Source organism: Schistocerca serialis, chromosome 1, assembly GCF_023864345.2.
Source record: "Schistocerca serialis cubense isolate TAMUIC-IGC-003099 chromosome 1, iqSchSeri2.2, whole genome shotgun sequence".
Classification (NCBI taxonomy): Eukaryota; Metazoa; Arthropoda; class Insecta; order Orthoptera; family Acrididae; genus Schistocerca; species Schistocerca serialis.
The window spans coordinates 847,904,901-847,927,014 of record NC_064638.1 but is presented as its reverse complement, the minus strand read 5'-3'; the positions used below and the strand labels follow the sequence as shown (position 1 = coordinate 847,927,014).

At 44.0% G+C, this 22,114-nt stretch overlaps 1 non-coding gene across 1 annotated transcript; it reads left to right on the top strand.

Annotated features, from left to right (window-relative positions):
* The first annotated feature begins 19,322 nt into the window (after positions 1–19,322).
* On the top strand, positions 19,323–19,431 carry LOC126424518 (U6 spliceosomal RNA). Its single transcript, XR_007576177.1, has one exon. It is a non-coding gene; the product is annotated as a U6 spliceosomal RNA (small nuclear RNA).
* The last annotated feature ends 2,683 nt before the right edge of the window (positions 19,432–22,114 follow it).

The window sequence follows — 22,114 nt, the reverse complement described above, 5'->3', positions numbered from 1 at the left end:
CGTTCGACTGTATTACTAGTTGTGTCATCCAATCCCACAATCGCTTTAATCGAATTGTGTCTTTAGCTTTCGGAAACAACGTCCGTCACCTGTGCAGCTGGAAGTTTCCCATCACGACGAGATACGTCTAACAGCATATTTCCATTCACTGGCTGAGGAATAATTTCCACTAAATTTTCATCCGCTGAATGAATAAAGTTGTTACTAGATTTTTGAGGTAGTGAATCTAGCTGCAACTGAAGGTTTAGTCAATCCGAAAGATGTTGCTTGGGTTCGGGTCTCTGCTCCACGCAAACCAATTCAGCAAACAACAATTCATTGCCTTCGAAAGACAATGCAGTGGAGCTTGCTTTCCGAAAAGGAGAATTAGCGTCCTTATATGGAGTAAGATCGAGTCCAGCTGTAGAACAGTGTTCCTAGCGGGGTAGCTCAATAATTAAGACTCAAGGTTCGCGTTCAGGAGAAGGGTGGTAGCTCAATGGTTAAGACTCAGGGTCGCGTTCGGAAGAAGGGCCGTTCGAAGCCCATCTGCCCATCCGGGTTTTTCATCTTCTGGTTCATACAAGCCCCTCGGAAAGTCACGTTACATACTGTGAGTCACCGTTAAACATAACCTTCTTGGACTGTAGCATAGGCCAGTAACGGCCAGTCTTCTTTGTTATCAGCGAATTCTGGGCAGCAGTGTGACCGTATAAACGGTGTCCTAACCTCTATCAACTAATAATCTTGTCACTGATCCCTGAACTTGGACTGCGGCACAGTTGTCGTCTGCGATAGTTGACGACGGTGTCTTACTAGTGTGTCGTGCAATGCCCCTATTAATATCTGGGCATAACGAAGAAATGATTGGCCTTAACTCTTTCTACCGCAAATATATTCCTTACAGAAAATGTGTATCTATGTAACAGTTGTGAAATTTCTCTAACACACTGCACGAGCTTCTCGATCCCTACAGTCACGCCCCGTCTGAAATTATTATCACCACTGAATCGTTTTAAAATAAAACCGTCCTATGATGTTGACGTGTTGTGTATGCACTAATACTACATATCCCGGATGTGCAACCGGATATTACACAGAATGCATTCGGAGGTTTATCCTGTCTTGTATTCCACCCTCGCTAAGGAAAAGAGTTGTCATGACATGTTATTAGGACACGTCACCGTACGAAGAATCCGGGAGAATATGGAGTAACTTGAGTATTAAGATTCTGAAGCATGCCGAATCTTTTTTCTTCTTTCGGATATATGTTCTTGCCAAGCAGTAATTAAAAACGTGTGAGCACTGAAGTCGCAACCTACTCGCCCTGAATTTTCACAAACTAAGGTATTCATGTGAAATTGTGACAGATTTGAGATTTAGAAGATGAAATTGAGGTTATCAGGTTTCGGTCTGAATGGTATCACTGGCCACGTCTGCCTGAAGTCACTCAAGGAAAGTATTGTAGTACTTCTCCTGATCGTTTACCTGATAATTTAATGTCAATTTCCTCATGGAGTACTGTTCTTTCCTCTTTGGTGTAGGACAACGATCTGACTTCGAGGCGGGAAAAAATCAGAAACGGATCCTCTCGTGTACCGGCTAGTCTCAGTGTTAATTTTATGTGACTTCACTCTAACTTTGGAAAATTCTAGATGGGTTCCCAGTTCCTTTCTTATAAATACAACAGTTAAACTGCTGATATACGCAGAGAAAAGATTACACGGTTCACATGTAGATGCAATTGAGTCCTCCTGCAGGCTATCTAACGTTTCAGAAAGGCCATTTGACCATAGAATTAAAATAAAAATAATTTGCAAATCGTTGACTGACAATTGCCCGTTACATCGACATCTGCCTCGTATTCCACAAGCCACTTTGGGTGTGGCGCGGATAGTACTTTGTTAACACTGTCGCTTCACCAGTTTCCTTTTCCACTCGCGATTGGTTCGCGGGAAGAACTATTGCTGGTAAGCCTCCGTGTAAGTTTAGGTCTCTCCAGTTTTACCTTCATGGTCTTCTCGCGAAATGTACGTACGAGGAATATACGAGTGTATGTTGGTTGTCTCTTCCAGGAATGTAAGCTCTCGGAATTTTAACAGGAAGCTACACCCTGACTCAGAGTGAGAATGCCATAGGTGTCACAAATACTGAAGTAAAAATTAAATACCAAGCACGATTCTACTTTTGTCATTAGTAGGTGAAACTTCACAGACTAGACTGTGCTCCTTGTTTCGATGAGAATCTTAAACATGGAGTACATATTTTACTCTCTGGTAATAAAATGGGCAACTCGGCATACAAACTGCGTTTTTACAGCTGTTAACTCGTAACTAGGTGTGTGAGTACAAAGGAGAATTGCATCTTCACTGGAATCCGGTATTATGGAGTCTTACTGTTATTAGTCCTACAATGATCGGAAGTTCATAGGCTTACTAATAATTTGTTACGGCTGTACTGGGGTACAATAAAATTAAAATCAAGCCAAAATTACTATCAGTTGCATAAGGCACCACTTCTTGTGTGAAATGAGGACTATTAACCAGAAGAGACTAAATGCTATAAACAAGCCGTTATAACATTCATATCGAGTATTGATCTGAAATTGAATTTTGTTGTAGTATTTTTAATCAATGAGACTACATAATAACAGATTCCAGCACAAGATGCAATTTTTGTTACACCCAGCTGCGAGTTAACAGGTTTAGAAAAGCATTTTGTCTACTGAGTTGAGCAAGCGAGCGGTTTCAGGCATACCTTCGTGAAGTACGCGCCGCGGCCTGTCTTTCTCGTGGGTCTCGGCGCGGATTCACCACGAAAACTTACGTGACGCAATAAGTAATCACTCTCTTGTGTCAAAGCTTTAGCAAACCTCATGCGAGGCATCATATTTGATGTGTCTGCAGTCTGTCTAATCGAATTGTTTGTTAAAACATTTATTCGTTAAGTGGAGCGGGTCTACCTACTCCACAGTTGTTTGAAAAAATCATACTTCAGACATATCAGTTAATCACCACATGCAATATATGAACATTGTTGACATGAGGACTGTGTCCTTATAAAAGGAACGACGCACTGACAGTCATCACAGTGAACTTCACGCGAAAAATGGTATAATACACCGATTTCGTGATTGTGGTAAATAAATACATTTGATAACAGGCCAAGTGAAAATGTTGTCCTTTACAAAACGAAAACAAAAGTTTTTCGGGATCAACACTCACTAATATGGGCGCAGACATTAATAACTGCAAAATTTACAGTCAGCCACTATTCCTCCAGCCGGTGAGTTCGGGTTGCTCTTTGTACTCTGTTTCCATCCACCCTACTGATAACGTATACAGCGTCCTTCCCTCCATCTCGAGTACGCTAGACTTTTAAAATTAATATGTCCGTCATTATCGGTCCATGGAGGTGTTTCATCTATTCTGAGTCTTCACCTGTGCAGTGTTATCGTAATATGGAAAGTGCAAATACTTTATTGTGAGGTTCACTCAGTTTGGAACCTCTGATGTTTTTCTGTTGGGGAATTAGTGAGAATCTCTTCTGGACACTCTAAAATTGAAATATATCTACGTCTCGTTAAATTACGTTTGTTCCCACAGGTTATCAGCAAATATCTGTATTGCTGTTTGTGCTCACAAGCGAGCAGCAGCAGCAAAACGAACCTCGCAAAGCATGTCGCGAAATGTTTCTAAGTTCATTAATTAGCGTATACTAACAAAACTAATAGAGGTATCTAGTATATAAATGTTTAGAAGGCAATTATTCGCATGTCGAACACAACATACGTGTATTACGCTGTGGCCATAAAAACCCATATGCTCACAATAAATAACCTACCAACAAATAACATACTGTAAATTTAAGACGTTAGCGACACTCGTATATTTTGCAACTGCTCAGTCTTCGTTATCAGAGAAAGTGCTTCTGCATGTGAATCATTATATGCGTAATTAAAGGTAAAGATGAGACGATAATGTATCCTGAATAATAATTCTGTTGCTTTAATCATCGATTACACATCCCTTTGCGTTGCAATAATACCTCCAGTTTTTCGTAAAAAACGAAATTGCTGGGGAGGAGACACAGTCTTCATCAGATCTGATACAAACAATTCACGTCGAACGAATTGTTAGTGAATAGTACACTGAAGCGCCAAAGAAACTACTATAGACATGCGTATCGAAATACAGAGATATGTAACGAAATACAGAGATATGTAAACACGCAGAATACGGCGTTGCGGTCGGCAACGCCTGTATAACGCAACAAGTGTTTGGCGCAGTTGTTAGATCTGTTACTGTTGCTGCAATGGCAGGTTATCAAGATTTAATTGAGTTTGAACGTGCTGTTATAGACATCGCACTAGCAGCGGGACACAGCATCTCCGAGGTAGCGATGAAGTGGGGATTTTCCGGTACGACTATTTCACGAGTGTACTGTGAATATCAGGAATTCGGTACAACATGAAGTCTCCGACATCGCTGCGGCCGGAAAAAAATCCTACAAGATCGGGACCAATGACAACTGAAAAGAATCGCTCAACGTGACAAAAGTGCAACACTTCCGCAAATTGCTGCAGATTTCAATGCTAGGCCATCAACAAGTGTCAGCCTGCGAACCATTCAACAAAACATAATCGATATGGGCTTTTGAAGTCCTTGATGACTGCACAACACAAAGCTCTTTGCGTCGCCTGGGCGCGCCAACACCGATATTGGCCTATTGATGACTGGAATCATATTCCCTGGTCGGGCGAGTCTCGTTTCAAACTGCATCGACTGGATGGACGTGTACGGGCATGGCGACAACCACATGAATCCATGGACCCTGCATGTCAGCAGCGGACTGTTCAAGCTGGTGGAGGCTCTGTAATGGAGTGGGGCGTGTGCAGTTGGAGTGATATCGGACTCCTGATATGTCTAGATACGGCTCTGAAACGTGACTCGTCCGTAAGCATCGTGTCTGATCACTTGCATCCATTCATGTCTATTCCGACGGACTTGGCTAATTCCGGCGGCCAGAGTGGTCGAGCGGTTCTAGGCGCTTCAGTCCGGAACCGCACGACCGCTACAGTCGCAGGTTCGAATCCTGCTTCGGGCATGGAAGTGTGTCATATCCTTAGGTTAGTTAGGTTTAAGTAGTTCTGAGTTCTAGGGTACTGATGACCTCATATGTTAAGTCTCATAGGGCTCAGAGTCATTTGAACCATTTGGGCAATTCCAGCAGGACAATACGGCACCCCACACGTCCAGAATTGTCACAGAGTGGCTCCATGAACACTCCCCACGTATGAACATTATTGAGTATATCTGGGATGTCTTGTAACCTGCTGTTTAGAAGAGATCTCTATCCCTGTCTTACTCTTACGGATTTATGAACAGCCCTGCAGGATTCATGGCATGAGTTCGCATCAGCACTAGTTCAGACATTAGTCGAGTCTCACGTCGTGTTGCGGCACTTCTGCGTGCTCGCGGGGCCCTACACGATATTAGGCAGGTGTATTGATTTCTTTGGATCTTCAGTTTAAAAGCTGACGCCGAATTAATAATTATAGCATGTTTGAAGAAAGTTACTATTTTCTTATAAGAGATGATCAAAACTAGAAAAAAGGGTTGCCAGCATATGTCTGTAAACAGGTACTTGTTCAGGTATAGGCCATTATTTCCTAAGACTGCAATCCATCTTGACAAGAGACCACTCATACCTAAGATTCGCATCCTTCAGCCCTTTCTCTCGAATAACAACGAAATCGGATTTCGTCATATGTATGAGACACTCTGTCCAGTAATTTATGGCTCAAAATGGCTCCGAGCACTATGGGACTTAACTTCTGAGGTCACCAGTCCCCTAGAACGTAGAACTACTTAAACGTAACTAACCTAAGGACATCACGCACATCCATGCCCGAGGTAGGATTCGAACCTGCGACCGTAGCGGTCTCGCGGTTCCAGACTGTAGCGCCTAGAACCGCTCGGCCACACCGGCCAGCAGTAATTTATGCACATTGTCAATGGATGTGTAGTACACTATGACTATATATGTCCCCATGGCCAGAAATCTAATGGATCAAGGTCTTTTGAACAGAGAGGCCATGCTACTTTGCTCCTCGATAAATCCATTGCACATTAACCGCTGATGTTAGGTACTGTCGTACGAGGAGAAGGATATGGTGTGATGTCCTGTCGAGCGTAAAACAAATCCGTTATGTTTTTGCAACGTTAATATTCTGCAATGGCGCAGCTAATTTGTCGCGCAGCTGTTAATTTTTCCCGTTAACTGTGTGATTCTTTCAGTCTGTCACAAACAGTTTCTGTCCACACACTAATACTAAAACGAACCTAATGCCCTCTCTCCATTATCACTCAGGGTTTAGCATTTGACGACAAATGGTTATTATGATAATTAATAATCTCAAAATTCATAAACACAGTGAAATCTGTAAACTGCAGATTTTTAGCACTTCGTCTTAAAACTGAAAGGCATAATCTTAAAAATGAAAGGCATAAACGTAAACTGACTCTGTTGTCGCGTGGCCTGTGAAATTGCACACGCTGTACAATATGTCTATAAAGTAACTGCTCGCGCAGAATTGATCACGAAAGCAAGATTTTTGCCTTGAACAGCTCGAATTCTTTGCACGCATGTTTCAGAGTCATCTTCTGCTCGTCGTAATATTCGCTCAGCTACAAGATGTCCTTAGAAGAATGGTCAACATTCAGGGATATGACAGGAACAATCATTTGAAGCAACGAATCAAAGAGGTTGGTTGGGTAAGACAGATGTGTACGCCTCTAGCCGAAAAACTAACGTACATTAAATGCGTTCTATCCCGGAAACCATTCGGAATAGAGCAAATGTCCATATGAGATTTTGCTTCATATGAGCGTTCCTGCCGTAGCCCTCGATATTGAAAAATTCTCCTGGGACATCCTGTATATCAGGCGTGTGAACTATACAATGTCTATCGCGATCCATTGTCCTAGACACGAATGGTCCCGTGTCTGTAAATCACTTGGATTGTAGAACTGATGACATCATTCCATGTACATGACGATGTGTCGCGAATGCCGTCGGCTGAACCTTAACAGAATGCCACATCTACCATATCTCGCATGGAATAATAGGGTTCCACTTCACTGTGTACGTCATCCACACTCACGGAATCACTAACTTTGTTTTGATGCCAGCACAACCTCAAAACGATACGTACGCAATGCGGAATTCAGGAGACGGGTGTAAGCGCTATATCTGACAACAGCTTAACAGTCAGACGTCTAGGCTTACACCACTGAGTACTACCTTTCTGGACTCGAATAAGATGGTCCATAATTCAACAAAGTTTTACAAAGTAGGCTTATTTTATGGCTGTCGTTCGCTGTTTATTTCAAAGTGAGCGGTTGTGGGCCGTAGTGCCCATCTTCAGATCACAAGTCGTATTCCGTTTGAACAGAGATATTGTTGGATAGGAATAATCACACGCAATGATGGATGGCAGGAAACACAGTACATACGAAATACAGTTGGAATGGCATATTTATAACTAAAAATGGTACAGATTTCACCATAAGGGAAAGCAGGCAACAGACATAAATAACTTTCATATTTGACACAGATCATACTCCCAACATAATGTTCGATATCGGACTCTCAGTAAGGAATATGTCCTCCTCTGACATTAATGCACATTTTGCACCTGTTATTCATGGTGGCTACCAGATTGCTGAAGAGACCATGGGGGATATTGTCTCAGTCCACGCTCAAGGCAGTTTTTAGTTCTTATATGGTTGGAGGAGTGGAGGTTCGTTGAGAAAGACGTGCGCCAAGAGCATCCCAAGCATGCCCTATAGGGTTTGCGTCCGAGGAGCACGCATGCCATTTCACGTTCAATATCTTCACTTTCCAGTGTGTCTGACGCCGCAATGGTCCTATGTGGGCCGGCATTGTCGTTGATAAACAGAAATTGACGACCTAAACTGACGGACGTGATACAGAATAATCTACCTGCAGTTCTGCTGCGCTGTAATGGTATCTCGTGTGAAGATGTCCACTGTGCATAATGCCTACCCACACCATAACGCTTAGGCCATACCGATGACGTTCTCGAACGTTCTGTGGTGTGTAACGTGTTTCCCTCTCTCTCCACACTAGCTAACAGCCGGAATCATTTGCCAGAGTGAAGCGGGATTCGTCGGAGAACATCATTCTGGAGCACCGTAGCTGACCCAAACCAACATGCTCCCTAAACTAATGAACTCTTTCTCGACGATGGCATGTAAGAAGTTGGATGCATTTAACAGGTTTCCGAGCATACAAACCAGCCTGATTTAATCAGTGCAATATGGTCCTGCCAGAGAGACGTGTCCCCGTAGCGGTTGCAAGGTCTGCAGTGATCTGCCTAGGAGTAAGATGTCCGTTGCTTCTCGCCAATAGAGCTACGTATCGATCGTCTTGCAGTGTTGTGGAATGTCTTTGACCAGTGGCATGCTTTCGCATGGCACCTTCAGCGGCCTTTTCAAATCGCTAGATGACACATTGAATCATACACATTACTCTGACTGTTACAGTGACGGCTTCGAGTCGTCCAAATGTTCATTCACTATCGTAAGCATTTACAGACATGTTGCCGTACCACACGGAATGACCCATTAATCGGAACCCACAACAACATTCGTCAAACACTGTACTGCCTGAACGGTCGAATGCATACAGGTTTCGCTTCAGTTAAAACGTCCCGTTCTCTACAGTCCCTTTTACTATCATTGGTCAAGTGTTCCGTAACAATCATCGGATATTCTGTAGCAATCGACAGCTGCTCTTAAGCAAATGTCAATTTTCCTTAGCAATTTACCCTATTGTTCTGAAACCGATCATTTTGAAATGAACGCAGATCGACAGAAAATATGTCTGTTTTGTATGAAAAGGATCGTGTCCTTGTGAAAAATACGTCCAGTTTTGATACAACAAATTTTTGACTAAACACATGTTTATAGGTCTTTATTTCTACTTCCGAACATGTCCTGTAAAAATTCGGAATGCGTCTTAACGTATTTGTTATGTAGCACATTTTCTGGTCTTGACCAAAACTATTCCTGCAAGAATATAGTATCCTTATTTTTGTACTCCACGTACAGTTATAGCTTCTTATTTTTCTTGGAAACGTCTTCAAAGTGTCCGGTTAAGCTCAGTACGGAAGCAGTACTTCAGCTTTCTATTTCGGAATTTCCATGTTTTATTTCGGCATTAAGAGTCTGATAGCCTGTCGATGTAGTTAAACTGCGTGCTATTTCAGAACAGGTATGCTCCCAATATTTGTTTCCAGGTGCTCTTTGAGAAATGTCGTCATCTTCAGTGGCAATCACCTAGTGTGCTACACATGTTACTTATATATTTTCGTCTTGATTTAGTTCTGCAATTTGGACAACAATAAACATTTGTAACGACGTACATCAGGTGATGAAGAGCAGGCTGAAGTTCAAGACTTTAGTCAGGAAGAATCAATACGCAAAGAAGTGGGTACGGAAGTACTAAGGAATGACGAGATACGTTTGAAGTTCTCTAACGCTATAGATACAGCAATAAGGAATAGCGCAGTAGGCAGTACAGTTGAAGAGGAATGGACATCTCTAAAAAGGGCCATCACAGAAGTTGGGAAGGAAAACATAGGTACAAAGAAGGTAGCTGCGAAGAAACCATGGGTAACAGAAGAAATACTTCAGTTGACTGATGAAAGGAGGAAGTGCAAACATGTTCCGGGAAAATCAGGAATACAGAAATACAAGTCGCTGAGGAATGAAATAAATAGGAACTGCAGGGAAGCTAAGACGAAATGACTGCAGGAAAAATGTGAAGACATTGAAAAAGATATGACTGTCGGAAGGACAGACTCAGCATACAGGAAAGTCAAAACAACCTTTGGTGACATTAAAAGCAACGGTGGTAACATTAAGAGTGCAACGGGAATTCCACTGTTAAATGCAGAGGAGAGAGCAGATAGGTGGAAAGAATACATTGAAAGCCTCTATGAGGGTGAAGATTTGTCTGATGTGATAGAAGAATAAACAGGAGTCGATTTAGAAGAGATAGGGGATCCAGTATTAGAATCGGAATTTAAAAGAGCTTTGGAGGACTTACAGTCAAATAAGGCAGAAGGGATAGATAACATTCCATCAGAATTTCTAAAATCATTGGGGGAAGTGGCAACAAAACGACTATTCACGTTGGTGTGTAGAATATATGAGTCTGGCGATATACCATCTGACTTTCGGAAAAGCATCATCCACACAATTTCGAAGACGGTAAGAGCTGACATGAGCGAGAATTATCGCACAATCAGCTTAACAGCTCATGCATCGAAGCTGCTTATAAAAATAATATACAGAAGAATGGAAAAGAAAATTGCGAATGCGCTAGGTGACGATCAGTTTGGCTTTAGGAAAAGTAAAGGGACGAGAGAGGCAATTCTGACGTTACGGCTAATAATGGAAGCAAGGCTAAAGAAAAATCAAGACACTTTCATAGGATTTGTCGACCTGGAAAAAGCCTTCGACAATATAAAATGGTGCAAGCTGTTCGAGATTCTGAAAAAAGTAGGGGTAAGCTATATGGAGAGACGGGTCATATACAATATGTACAACAACCAAGAGGGAATAGTAAGAGTGGACGATCAAGAACGAAGTGCTCGTATTAATAAGGGTGTAAGACAAGGCTGTAGCCTTTCGCCCCTACTCTTCAATCTGTACATCGAGGAAGCAATGATGGAAATAAAAGAAAGGTTCAGGAGTGGAATAAAAATACAAGGTGAAAGGATATCAATGATACGATTCGCTGATGACATTGCTATCCTGAGTGAAAGTGAAGAAGAATTAAATGATCTGCTGAACGGAATGAACAGTCTAATGAGTACACAGTATGGTCTGAGAGTAAATCGGAGAAAGACGAAGGTAATGAGAAGTAGCAGAAATGAGAACAGCGAGAAACTTAACATCAGGTTTGATGGTCACGAAGTCAATGAAGTTAAGGAATTCTGCTACCTAGGCAGTAAAATAAGTAATGACGGACGGAGCAAGGAGGACATCAAAAGCAGACTCGCTATGGCAAAAAAGGCATTTCCGGCCAAGAGAAGTCTACTAATATCAAATACCGGCCTTAATTTGAGGAAGAAGTTTCTGAGGATGTACGTCTGGAGTACAGCATTGTATGGTAGTGAAACATGGACTGTGGGAAAACCGGAACAGAAGAGAATCGAAGCATTTGAGATGTGGTGCTATAGACGAATGTTGAAAATTAGGTGGACTGATAAGGTAAGGAATCAGGAGGTTCTACGCAGAATCGGAGAGGAAAGGAATATGTGGAAAACACTAATAAGGAGAAGGGACGGGATGATAGGACATCTGCTAAGACATGAGGGAATGACTTCCATGGTACTAGAGGGAGCTGTAGAGGGCAAAAACTGTAGAGGAAGACAGAGATTAGAATACATCAAGCAAATAATTGAGGACGTAGGTTGCAAGTGCTACTCTGAGATGAAGAGGTTAGCACAGGAAAGGAATTCGTGGCGGGCTGCATCAAACCAGTCAGTAGACTTATGACCAAAAAAAAGAAAAAACATCGGGTGTGTTGGGCAATATGTTACCACGTCCTTCGAAGGAAACGTAAATAGAAACTCCAAACTTTTGAGGCATGCACTTTCACATCGACTGCTTACAGTAACTGTAACTACGAAATTAAAAGAAAAATTTGCATTAAAAAATGACATGCCCCATCAGACGTAGCTTTTCGAAAGGCATAGTCTATTAACATTTTTAAAAATGACTGTGGTTTGTGTATTTTGTAATACACTGAAACTTGTACTTCTGCATAATTAATCTAGGCAACCATCTCCTTTAATATGCACTTCTCGATTTCTGTGTTACTATTTACTGTCAAAATAAAATTCTGCTTGCACTACAGGCTGTAACAAAAGGTATGGTCAAACGTTCACGATACATTCCTCACACGTCGAGGAAGGAAATATATTATATGGACATGAGTCCGAAAGCACTTCATTTCCATGTTACAGCTCAGTTTCAACAACTGTTCAATACAATAATTATCTACTTTATAAACAAACCCTCATCTGTGAACGGTGCATTTGCACTAAAGTGGGGTTGACACACTGATGAATGAACCATTCTCAGTAGTGTACCGCTGCTGCTGATGGTGCCTGCACACGCTATACATGGTACGGATACTGAGGGTCCTCATGTAGCACTCTCCAGACAGTCATGTCGTCAACATTAATTGTTGTAGCTAACTGTCTTTCGCTGACACAAGAGTTGTCAATTGCACGAGGTGTCCTCGACCTTCTAGCCCCCCTATAGTAGCGAGTAGTAGGCCTAAACGTCCCACGCTCTCTAAGACGTAAGATGATTATCAGTTGCTTCAAAAGTCCACCTGTCGGGGCGCCGTCGGCCTGGAAATCTCTCCTGATAGAAACGCTGACTCCCACGGCCATTACCATCTGCTAATCCGGGCATCTCCCACCTCTGCAGTTAAGTACACTGCCATTGCACTGTGCTGGGAAGCAAGTCTGCGACGAACACTAAACAGCTGATACTATGTGCTTGATGCTAGTAGAGCAATGAAGTTCGTCGTATGTGAACGTAAGCAATGAAATGAGTCACACGTCAGCATTACCTTGATTCAGTTGGAACAACAAACACTGACCGTGAATCTAAGAGCTACAACTTGACGTTCATTCTGTCCAAACGGAACCAAGAGGGTATTTTGAATATTTCATGCAAGAAAACGTTTGATGTAATACGTCATGTTTCTATGTTTCCCATGATTAATGTGAGTATGAAGGGAAATAGTAAATCAGTTCTAACGTGGAAATGGAGCGTTTTCGAACTCTTCTCCATGTAACACATTTTATTCCTCTATGTATGAAGAATGTTTCCTGAAAGTTTGGCCATACCTTTGCGTAACATCCTTTATAATAAGCGTCACTATGCACTTTTATTTCGAATCGAGCGAGGTTGTTCAGTTATCGGCAAAAAAATGGTTCAAATGGCTCTGAGCACTATGGGAGTTAACATCTGAGGTCATCAGTCCCCTACAACTTAGAACTACTTAAACCTAACTAACCTAAGGACATCACACACATCCATGCCCGAGGCAGGATTCGAACCTGCGACCGTAGCGGTCGCGCGGTTCCAGACTGAGGCGCCTAGAACCGCTCGGCCACTCCGGCCGGCTCAGTTGTTAGCACAATGGACTTGCATTCGAGAGGACGACGGTTCAAATCCGCAACCGACCATCTTAATTTAGGTTGCTCGTGATTCCCTTAAGCTACTCCAGGCAAATGCCGGGATGATTCCTTTGAGAGGCACGGCCGGAAATCATTCCCGATCTTAAAAAGAAAAAAAAAGAAAGAGCTCCGTCTCTAATGTCCTCGTTGTCGATGGGACGTTAAACCCTAATCTTCCTTCGTTTTCTTCCTTTCACTCGGTGTCTCGCAATGTTGTCAATCACCTTTATGTTTTCTTTAGCGGGGAGAATTCCTTCGAGGCAACCAATATTATTTACAATTCTATCAACGCAAACTTCTTCTAGGACGCAAAGATTTTTTTTTCCCAATCAGTCATAGCACTACTGACTACTTCCTCTTCTGTGTTAACCTCTTCATATTAAAGTAACACTTGCACCTAACGCCCTCAATTATTTGACGAATACATTGAAATCTCTGTCTTCTCCTGCAGTTTTTATACTCAACGGCTTCCTCTAGAACCATGGAAGTTTCCCCCTGATGTCATAACACACCTCGCAGCACATATTCTGTGATGCTATCCCGTCTTCTCGTCAGTGTTTTCCATACTCCTTTCCACACCGATGCTGCGAAGAGCCTTGTTCCTCACCATATCCTTCTACTTGATTTTAAAGGTCATTCTATAGCACCACATCTCAAACGTTCCGGTTCTCTTGTTTTTCCACCGAGCGAGATGGTGCATCGGTTAGCACACTGGACTCGCATTCGCGAGGGCGACTGCTCAAACTCACGACCTGGCATCCAGATTTAGGTTTCCCGTGATTTCCCTAAATTGCTGCAGGCCAATGCCGGGATGGTTCCTTTGAAAAGGGCACGGGTGATTTCCTTCCTCGTCCTTCACACAATCCGACGTGCGCTCCGTCTCAAAGATATCGACGGGACTTTAAACCCAATCTTCACTCTTTCTTATTTTCCGGTTTTCCTTAACTTCGAACAAACGATGAGCTCTAAACTTAGAATATAACAAATTTCTTATTAAAGCTATGGTCTGTGTTTGATAGTAGTAGACTTCTTTTGGCCAGGAATGGTCTCTTTGCTTGTGCTGGTATACTCTTTATGTCGTATTTGTGTCGTTTGTCACGCTATATTTTGCTTCAAAGGTAGCAGAATTCCTTTACATCGTCTACAACGCGGTTCCGTTTTGGTGTTAGGTTTACCGGTAATTTCATTTTTTTCACTGCTCATTGGTTTTGTCTTTCTCTGGTCTATTCTCAATCCATATCCCGTGCTCCTTAGGTTGTTCATTCCATTCAACAGGTCCTATATTTCTTGTTCGTTTTCACTGAGGATGGTTGTTCCATAAGCCATGCTTATAATTGATATCCTTACACCCTTATGTTAAATCACAAGCCTCAGCCTTTCTTTTAATTATGTCACTACTTCCTCGATGTTCAATTTGAACAGCATGGGAGAAAAACTCCTTCCCCGCCTTAAGGCCTCTTCAAACCGGGCATCTGGTCTCGAACTCTCATTCTTATTGTGCCCTCTTGGTTTTTGCACGAAGGCTACGAGAGGGCAAAGCACTGCATATAGGATTGACGTCAGTGCAGCGAGCGGCGTCACGGCCCGCGGCGCGAACACCTGGTGACGTCACCCACTGTCGACCACTGGCGTGAGCACAGCGGCAGCGGCAGGAAATCCGGCAAGGAGCGCTGGTCGCGTCTTCTCTCGCGCCTTTGTGGCTGTTCGGAGAACAGGAACACCGTACTCACGTTGTAGCTGTGACGTTATCGGCCATTATAGCGGCATTATAAAAGTTGGGAAGATGAGGACTGATCATGAAACAGGGTGTGCAATAATTTCATTACGCTTTAATCTATTAAGAGAAGTAGCAGATCTCTTTAGTGCATAAATCCTTGTGGACGTTTTAAAACGAAAAACACACTGTCCAGTCACGATAATTTGAACACCTGACAAAAACCTATATAGCCACCTTCTACAGCGAGGACCGCTGCGAGACGTGCAGGAAGAGAGTGAGTGAGATTCTGGTAGGCACTGATAGGATATGGAGCCAAGCCAACTCCAGTGCAGTGGCCAGCTGCGCAATGTTTCCCGATTAAGTATCCATGGCGCGAACAGATTCCCGACTGGGCTTAGGTCCAGTGAGTATGGAGACCAAGGGAGTGCGGTAAGCCCGTCTTGTTGCTCTTCAGACGAAGCACGTACACCAATAACTCTACATGCACGCCCAATACGTTTCCGTGAGAAAGTCAAATACCTCGGTGTCTGGCTGGACCGGAAGTTACTCTGGGGGGACCACATACAACACATGACCAACCGAGCAAGCGCGAGGCCCGAACAGCTCTACCCTATGGTCAACAGGCGAAGGCACACTGAACAGAAGGGTGTCGAGGTCCATGCACATGACACTTATTCGACCTCTGATGACGTACGCAGCTCCCGTCTGGGGATACGGTGCGCCTACACGCCTGCGCCGTCTGCAGCTCATACAAAACAAAGTACTCAAAATCATAAGCAATGCTCCACGATACACACGCATCGCGGACCTTCACCGGGAATACCGACTTGAGACTCTCACGTAGGTAATCCACAAACTCACCACAAGACTATACAGAAACTCCAGACATTCGCAGAACCCGTTTATTCTGAATCTGGGGAACTACGACCACAACCGTGGATGGAAACATGAAAGACCAAAAGACATACTTGTAAGGACCTAACATCTATGGCCAAGCACACGCAAACACAACGGTACAGGTGAGCCCCTGTTAATCAGAGGCCATTACTGGATATCCAGCTGGAACACACTGCCGAATAACTGGCACCACGCAGGGAAGCCGTACCACATAGTCTCCACATGCAAATCAAGATACAGGCAAATTTCTAAAGAAGAATTCGACAAGGTGGAAGCAGCATCAAAAACAATAGGTTATGTATTATTTTAGTGTAACTTCCACTACACAGAATATCTCGAAGACCGTAACGAGCGCTGGAATAAAATCATGAATGTGAATTGGGAGCAAAGAACAACGCAACAACCTGGTGACAAGTGGACAGACGAACGGAAGAGAAAACATTCTGAGAATGATGGAGTATAGTAACCTGACACGGTTCTCACATATTGGCATTTGTTGTGAACCACATTTTCAGTTCACTGCTATTGTAGCATGGAACTTAGTAGTTTCATGAATGATGATCTCTATCGTAAACGAGTTTTTGAAAGCTAGGTTTAGAATTTCGGCCTTCTGTTTATCATCAACAGTTACATTACCCGTACTGTCAGCAAGAGAAGGTATTGAATTATTTATAGCGTTCAGAGCATGTTGTGTTACTGTCAAGAGACAGTATATGTAAAGTGTTAGTGCCTATACTCAGAGGTAATATAGTTTCTGGCTATAACAATTAAATTCTAAAGACTGAAATTTCGTTATTTCCTTACGCAGAAGCTAGTTAATTAATAGGTAGCGGTTCCGTGGTCGAAACGAGGAGATCACGAATGTAAAATTAGAGGGATTAGAGCGCGCACGGAGGCTTTCAGACAGTCGTTCTTCCCGCGAACCATACGCGACTGGAACAGGAAAGGGAGGTAATGACAGTGGCACGTAAAGTGCCCTCCGCCACACACCGTTGGGTGGCTTGCGGAGTATAAATTTAGATGTAGATGTAGATTTAGAATGACTGGGAGTGCGATGTGATGACCCCATGCTCCTCAATGTCCGATGATGAATGGTACACTGCATGCAGACAAGCTCCCCCCCTCCCTTCCCCCCCCCCCCCCCTCAGTGAGATGATCTATGGCCAATCTCCCACTACTATATAACGATCTTGATTGTTCCAGGAATGTAGCGGCTGCTGGGATACATTGCCATCGCTTGCCACGGTAATGATGCATAATACCCATACTAATAAACCCAACCTTGCATGAACTATCGCAGCTAGTAAGCCACTACTGCTCTTACTACCCATCCCACTGTCGCATTTTTTCCCACGGCACGAGCCTTGGCACTTTTTTCCCTCTGCTCTTCAAGTTGCTACCCTCACTCCCATTTCGTCCACTCTCTATCACCTGATGGACCGTGTTAATGCGTAGTCTTACCCAGACGCACAGACAACATCACAGCGCAGCATCCTATGATCCACTTACTAGATAACTAACATGTTGACGGAGGTGACAGTAGAACTGTTGGTCTGGTCACCACGTTGGTGCGGGAGTGGAGGGGCCCCATCTCTATTACTGAGAGCTGTGTGCCACAACGCCTCGTCCTGTTGGTAGATGCCACGTGTCGAAGAAAAACAAAAGGCATACAGGGGTGGACATGGTTCTTAAGGACAGATGCATACTTGTGTCGATCCATAGTGCCTTCCAGAGTGACGAGATCATCCAGAGAATGCCATGGAAACATTCACAACACCCCAACGCTCCCTCTTCCGGCTCTGACCTTTCCATCCATTGCTGCAGGCTGTTTGCTTTCAAACGTTTCGCGCCGTACACGCCAATGGTCATCTGTCCGATGGAGTGTAAAACGTTATTAATCTGAAAAGGCCATCTGCCGCCATTCAGTAGAAGTCCAGTTGGTGTTGGTGCGCAAAGTCCAGCCTTCGTCGCCGATGAACAGCAGTCAGTGTGGGTACATTCATCTACATCTACATCTACATACATACTCCGCAATCCACCATACGGTGCCTGGCGGAGGGTACCTCGTACTACAACTAGCATCTTCTCTCCCTGTTCCACTCCCAAACAGAACGGGGGGAAAATGACTGCCTATATACCTCTGTACGAGCCCTAATCTCTCTTACCTTATCCTTGTGGTCTTTCAGCGAAATGTAAGTTGGCGGCAGTAAAATTGTACTGCAGTCAGCCTCAAATGCTCGTTCCCTAAATTTTCTCAGTAGCGATTCACGAAAAGAATGCCCCCTTTCCTCTAGGGACTCCCACTCGAGTTCCTGAAGCATTTCCATAACACTCGCGTGATGATCAAACCTACCAGTATCAAATCTAGCAGCCCGCCTCTGAATTGCTTCTATGTCCTCCCTCAATGCGACCTGATAGGGATCCCAGACGGTCGAGCAGTACTCAAGAATAGGTCGTATTAGTGTTTTATAAGCGCTCTCCTTCACAGATGAACCACATCTTCCCAAAATTCTACCAACGAACCGAAGACGACTATCCGCCTTCCCCACAACTGCCATTACATGCTTGTCCCACTTCATATCGCTCTGCAGAGTTACGCCCAAATATTTAATCGACGTGACTGCGTCAAGCGCTACACTACTAATGGAGTATTCAAACGTTACAGGACTCTTTTTCCTATTCATCTGCATTAATTTACATTTATCTATATTTAGAGTTAGCTGCCATTCTTTACACCAATCACAAATCCTGTCCAAGTCATCTTGTATCCTCCTACAGTCACTCAACGACAACATCTTCCCGTACACCACAGCATCATCTACAAACAGTAGCACATTAAACCGATGCCTGTTCGCAGGACCATACGCAGCAACGGCTGCTGAACTGTCGTTGAGGAGACACAGTTGGTAGCCCACTGGTTCACCTGGATGGTCAGTTGCCCAACAGTTGCACGTCTATCTACCGGTACACATCTTCGCCTCGGCGACGGTTTTGGATAACGCTATTTGGCGGCGCATGTCATACTTTAAACGCACGTGAACGATTTACAAACTTAGCGTTTGGGGCACGCTCCCGTCCTTGCCCCGAAAGCCAGTGATCATGCCCTCTTGGATGTCCGCATTATAACGACAGCCCCGTTTTCCGCGTCACTCCCCCTCCCTCCCCCCCTCCCCTGCCATCCCGGATGCGCTTTTTATACTCTCCACTGCTAGTGCTACCACCTGCCATGTGTGAGCGGTTATTGACGATGACGTCACGCTAATGTATGTGGACCGTGTAGTAATAAAATTTAACAACTGGTATAAAATAAAAGTAGTAATGAACGTGTATCCACACTTTTCACAAAGTCATCTCCTACCAACGAACTAAACTGCACATTTCATGGAAGTATGTTCCGTTTTTGCAACTAAATGCCGCCCGAGATTAGCCGAGCGAGTACTCGCTTCGGCGGTACATATACTAAAATTGGAACGATACAGAGAAGATTAGTATGGCCCCTGCGCAAGGATGACCGGATTGATGTAGCGTAATGAGTAGCGTTACTGCCCAGTATTGCGTTAGTAGTTGGGCGGTGGTTCCCGTCTTGATACTTCCAAATTTTATGGCCGGCACGGTAACTCAGCGTGCTTGGTCAGAGGGTTAGCTGCCCTCTGTAACAAAAAAACTGAGTTAATCGATCAACAGCGAACTTAAGTGATGTCTTACGACGTCCGCCCCGAGCAGATGCAACGAACAAGAGCGAAAAAAAAAAAAAAGAAAAAAGTGGTCTAAGGCGCTGCAGTCATGGACTGTGCCGCTGGTCCCGGCGGAGGTCCGAGTCCTCCTCGGGCATGGGTGTGTGTGTTTGTCCTTAGGATAATTTAGGTTAAGTAGTGTCTAAGCTTAGGGACTGATGACCTTAGCATTTAAGTCCCATAAGATTTCACACGCATTTGAACATTTTGCAACTAAATGAAAGGCAATTTTTTTTTGCCATACGCGTTTCGCTTCCGTTATATACAAAGCATATTCAGTGGCTTGTACAAGTATGTTACTATGTTACGATTTCTCACATTTTTCTCTTGTTTTTCAGGTTAGAAACAACTTTTGCAGCACAAGATTCGTGAGGTTAAATTATCGTTTGGTGTTACTTACGGTTTCCAATTTCACTAGTCCATGCGTGTGATATTGGAGATATGTTTACGTGGTCCCCATGCTCCAGATGGCAGGTTTCCGGCGTTTCTTACCCACATTTATTACAGAACTTACTTGCACATTTCATTGTGTATTCTACGTGTGTGTGTTTACAGTGTGTAGTGTGGCCAACTGTCGCTGTGTGTTTATCTTTCACCTTCAAATGGTTCACATGGCTCTGAGCACTATGGGACTTAATATCTGTGGTCATCAGTCCCCTAGAACTTACAGCTACTTAAACCTAACTAACCTAACGACATCACACACATCCACGCCCGAGGCAGCATTCGAACCTGCGACCGTAGCTGTCGCTCGGTTCCGGATTGAAGCGCCTAGAACCGCTCGGCCACACTTGCCGGCTTACCTTTCACCTTTTGTTTCTGTTGTGCATGTGCTTCGAATTTGTTCATATGTTTTGCGTGTGTGTGTGTGTGTGTGTGTGTGTGACAGAGAGAGAAAGAGGAAGAGAGGGAGAGAGGGAGGGAGGGAGGGAGGGAATGAGAGAGACAGAGGGATTAATTAATTATTTATTCTGGTTATGTTTCACATTTATGTTTGTTGCTGTTTTAGTCGTTAACATTATCACTGAGTTATTGCTTTTATTCCCATTGAAGATGCTTCATAAATAAAAGAAGCGAGACGCGTATGGCAAAAAATAAACTGCCTTTCATTTAGTTGCAAAGACGGAACATACCGCCATTAATTTTGGAGCAACTAAGGAACGACGGAAAACGGAAAAAAATGACGATAAACTGCACACACTGCGCAAATTTAATTAATCATACCTGAAACACCATTTAATTGGCGTATTTTATGATTACTATCTACCACGAGAAATCATTAATGTACTTTGTGGGCACGTTAAAGGATGAAATTAAAAGTTAATGAAATGTGCTTCGCAGTAGTCCGCCAAAAAGCATACACCGAGAATTCTCATTCTGAATGCCAAAAATGTGGCCGGTGAATATTTGCCCTGACAAGCAAACACCGTTCCTGCTGCAGAATCAGGAGTATGTTGAGAACTATGGAACTCGAAGCAACGTTGCAACTGCTATTATAGTGAGTCGGTAAACGAGAATCTAAATTAACGTCCTGAGAGGAACACAAAAAGAATTATTTTAGTACTCGTATGTTTAAAACTCAATAAACGAGTTTAGGAAGTGGCGAAATTAAGTACCACGAAAGATATATGTAATCGTTGGTCTTTTTGCGGGAAGTCCAGTGATTCGTAACGTCAGCCGCAAAGCAGGGTCTGTCAGGAGCCGCCACCTGTGCTGGAGTTTTCTTGCGGCGGAATCGCATCATTGCTATTCGTGACTCGCAGGCAGCGATGGCCGATTGATGGCCCCGCTGAGCCGCTCAGCCGCTGAGCCCTGGTTCCGCGGGCAGCCGGCAGGTGGCGCAGCGGAGCGGTGGGGCCAGTTTTTGCAGACGGCCGGGCAGCGCGTGTTGCAAAACACATCCGCGGCGCTGCTGGCTGCTCCTGCTAGCGCAAATTAATAATCCGTCGCCGCGGGGAATGCGCGAGCCCAGTCAGTTGCCTCAGCCAGCGCGTTCGGTGCAGTGAGTCACCCAGAGGCCGGTCCCCCCTGGAAATGCCACTCGCCACAGCGCCTAGCAGCGTGCGGCTATAGGACTCAGCCTAGACGGTCTAGCTGGTCGGTGCGAGGTGTCTGTTCGCGACTCTAGCTGTCTTAATGATCACGTTTTCGGTGTAAGCTCGGTTTAAATGTTAGGCACATTATCCTGTCTAACGTGTCCCCTCTTCTGGGTTATTTTTACCTGTTGTACCTAGAAAAACGGTCTAGATCGCACAAATCATATTTATTGACGATCGGTTTCACTGCAAAGGCGGACCATCTTCAGACACCAAAGTTGATGTGTGGAGACGGAACCACGGAGTGGGAACTGCAGAAGCCTCCAGATGCTGTCAGCTGCTCAATACCTATTCCTCTGTCCTACCTTTCTACTGTTAATTGACAAACATGTATAGCATATGAAACTTCCTGGTAGATTAAAACTGTGTGCCAGACAGAGACTCGAACTCGGGACCT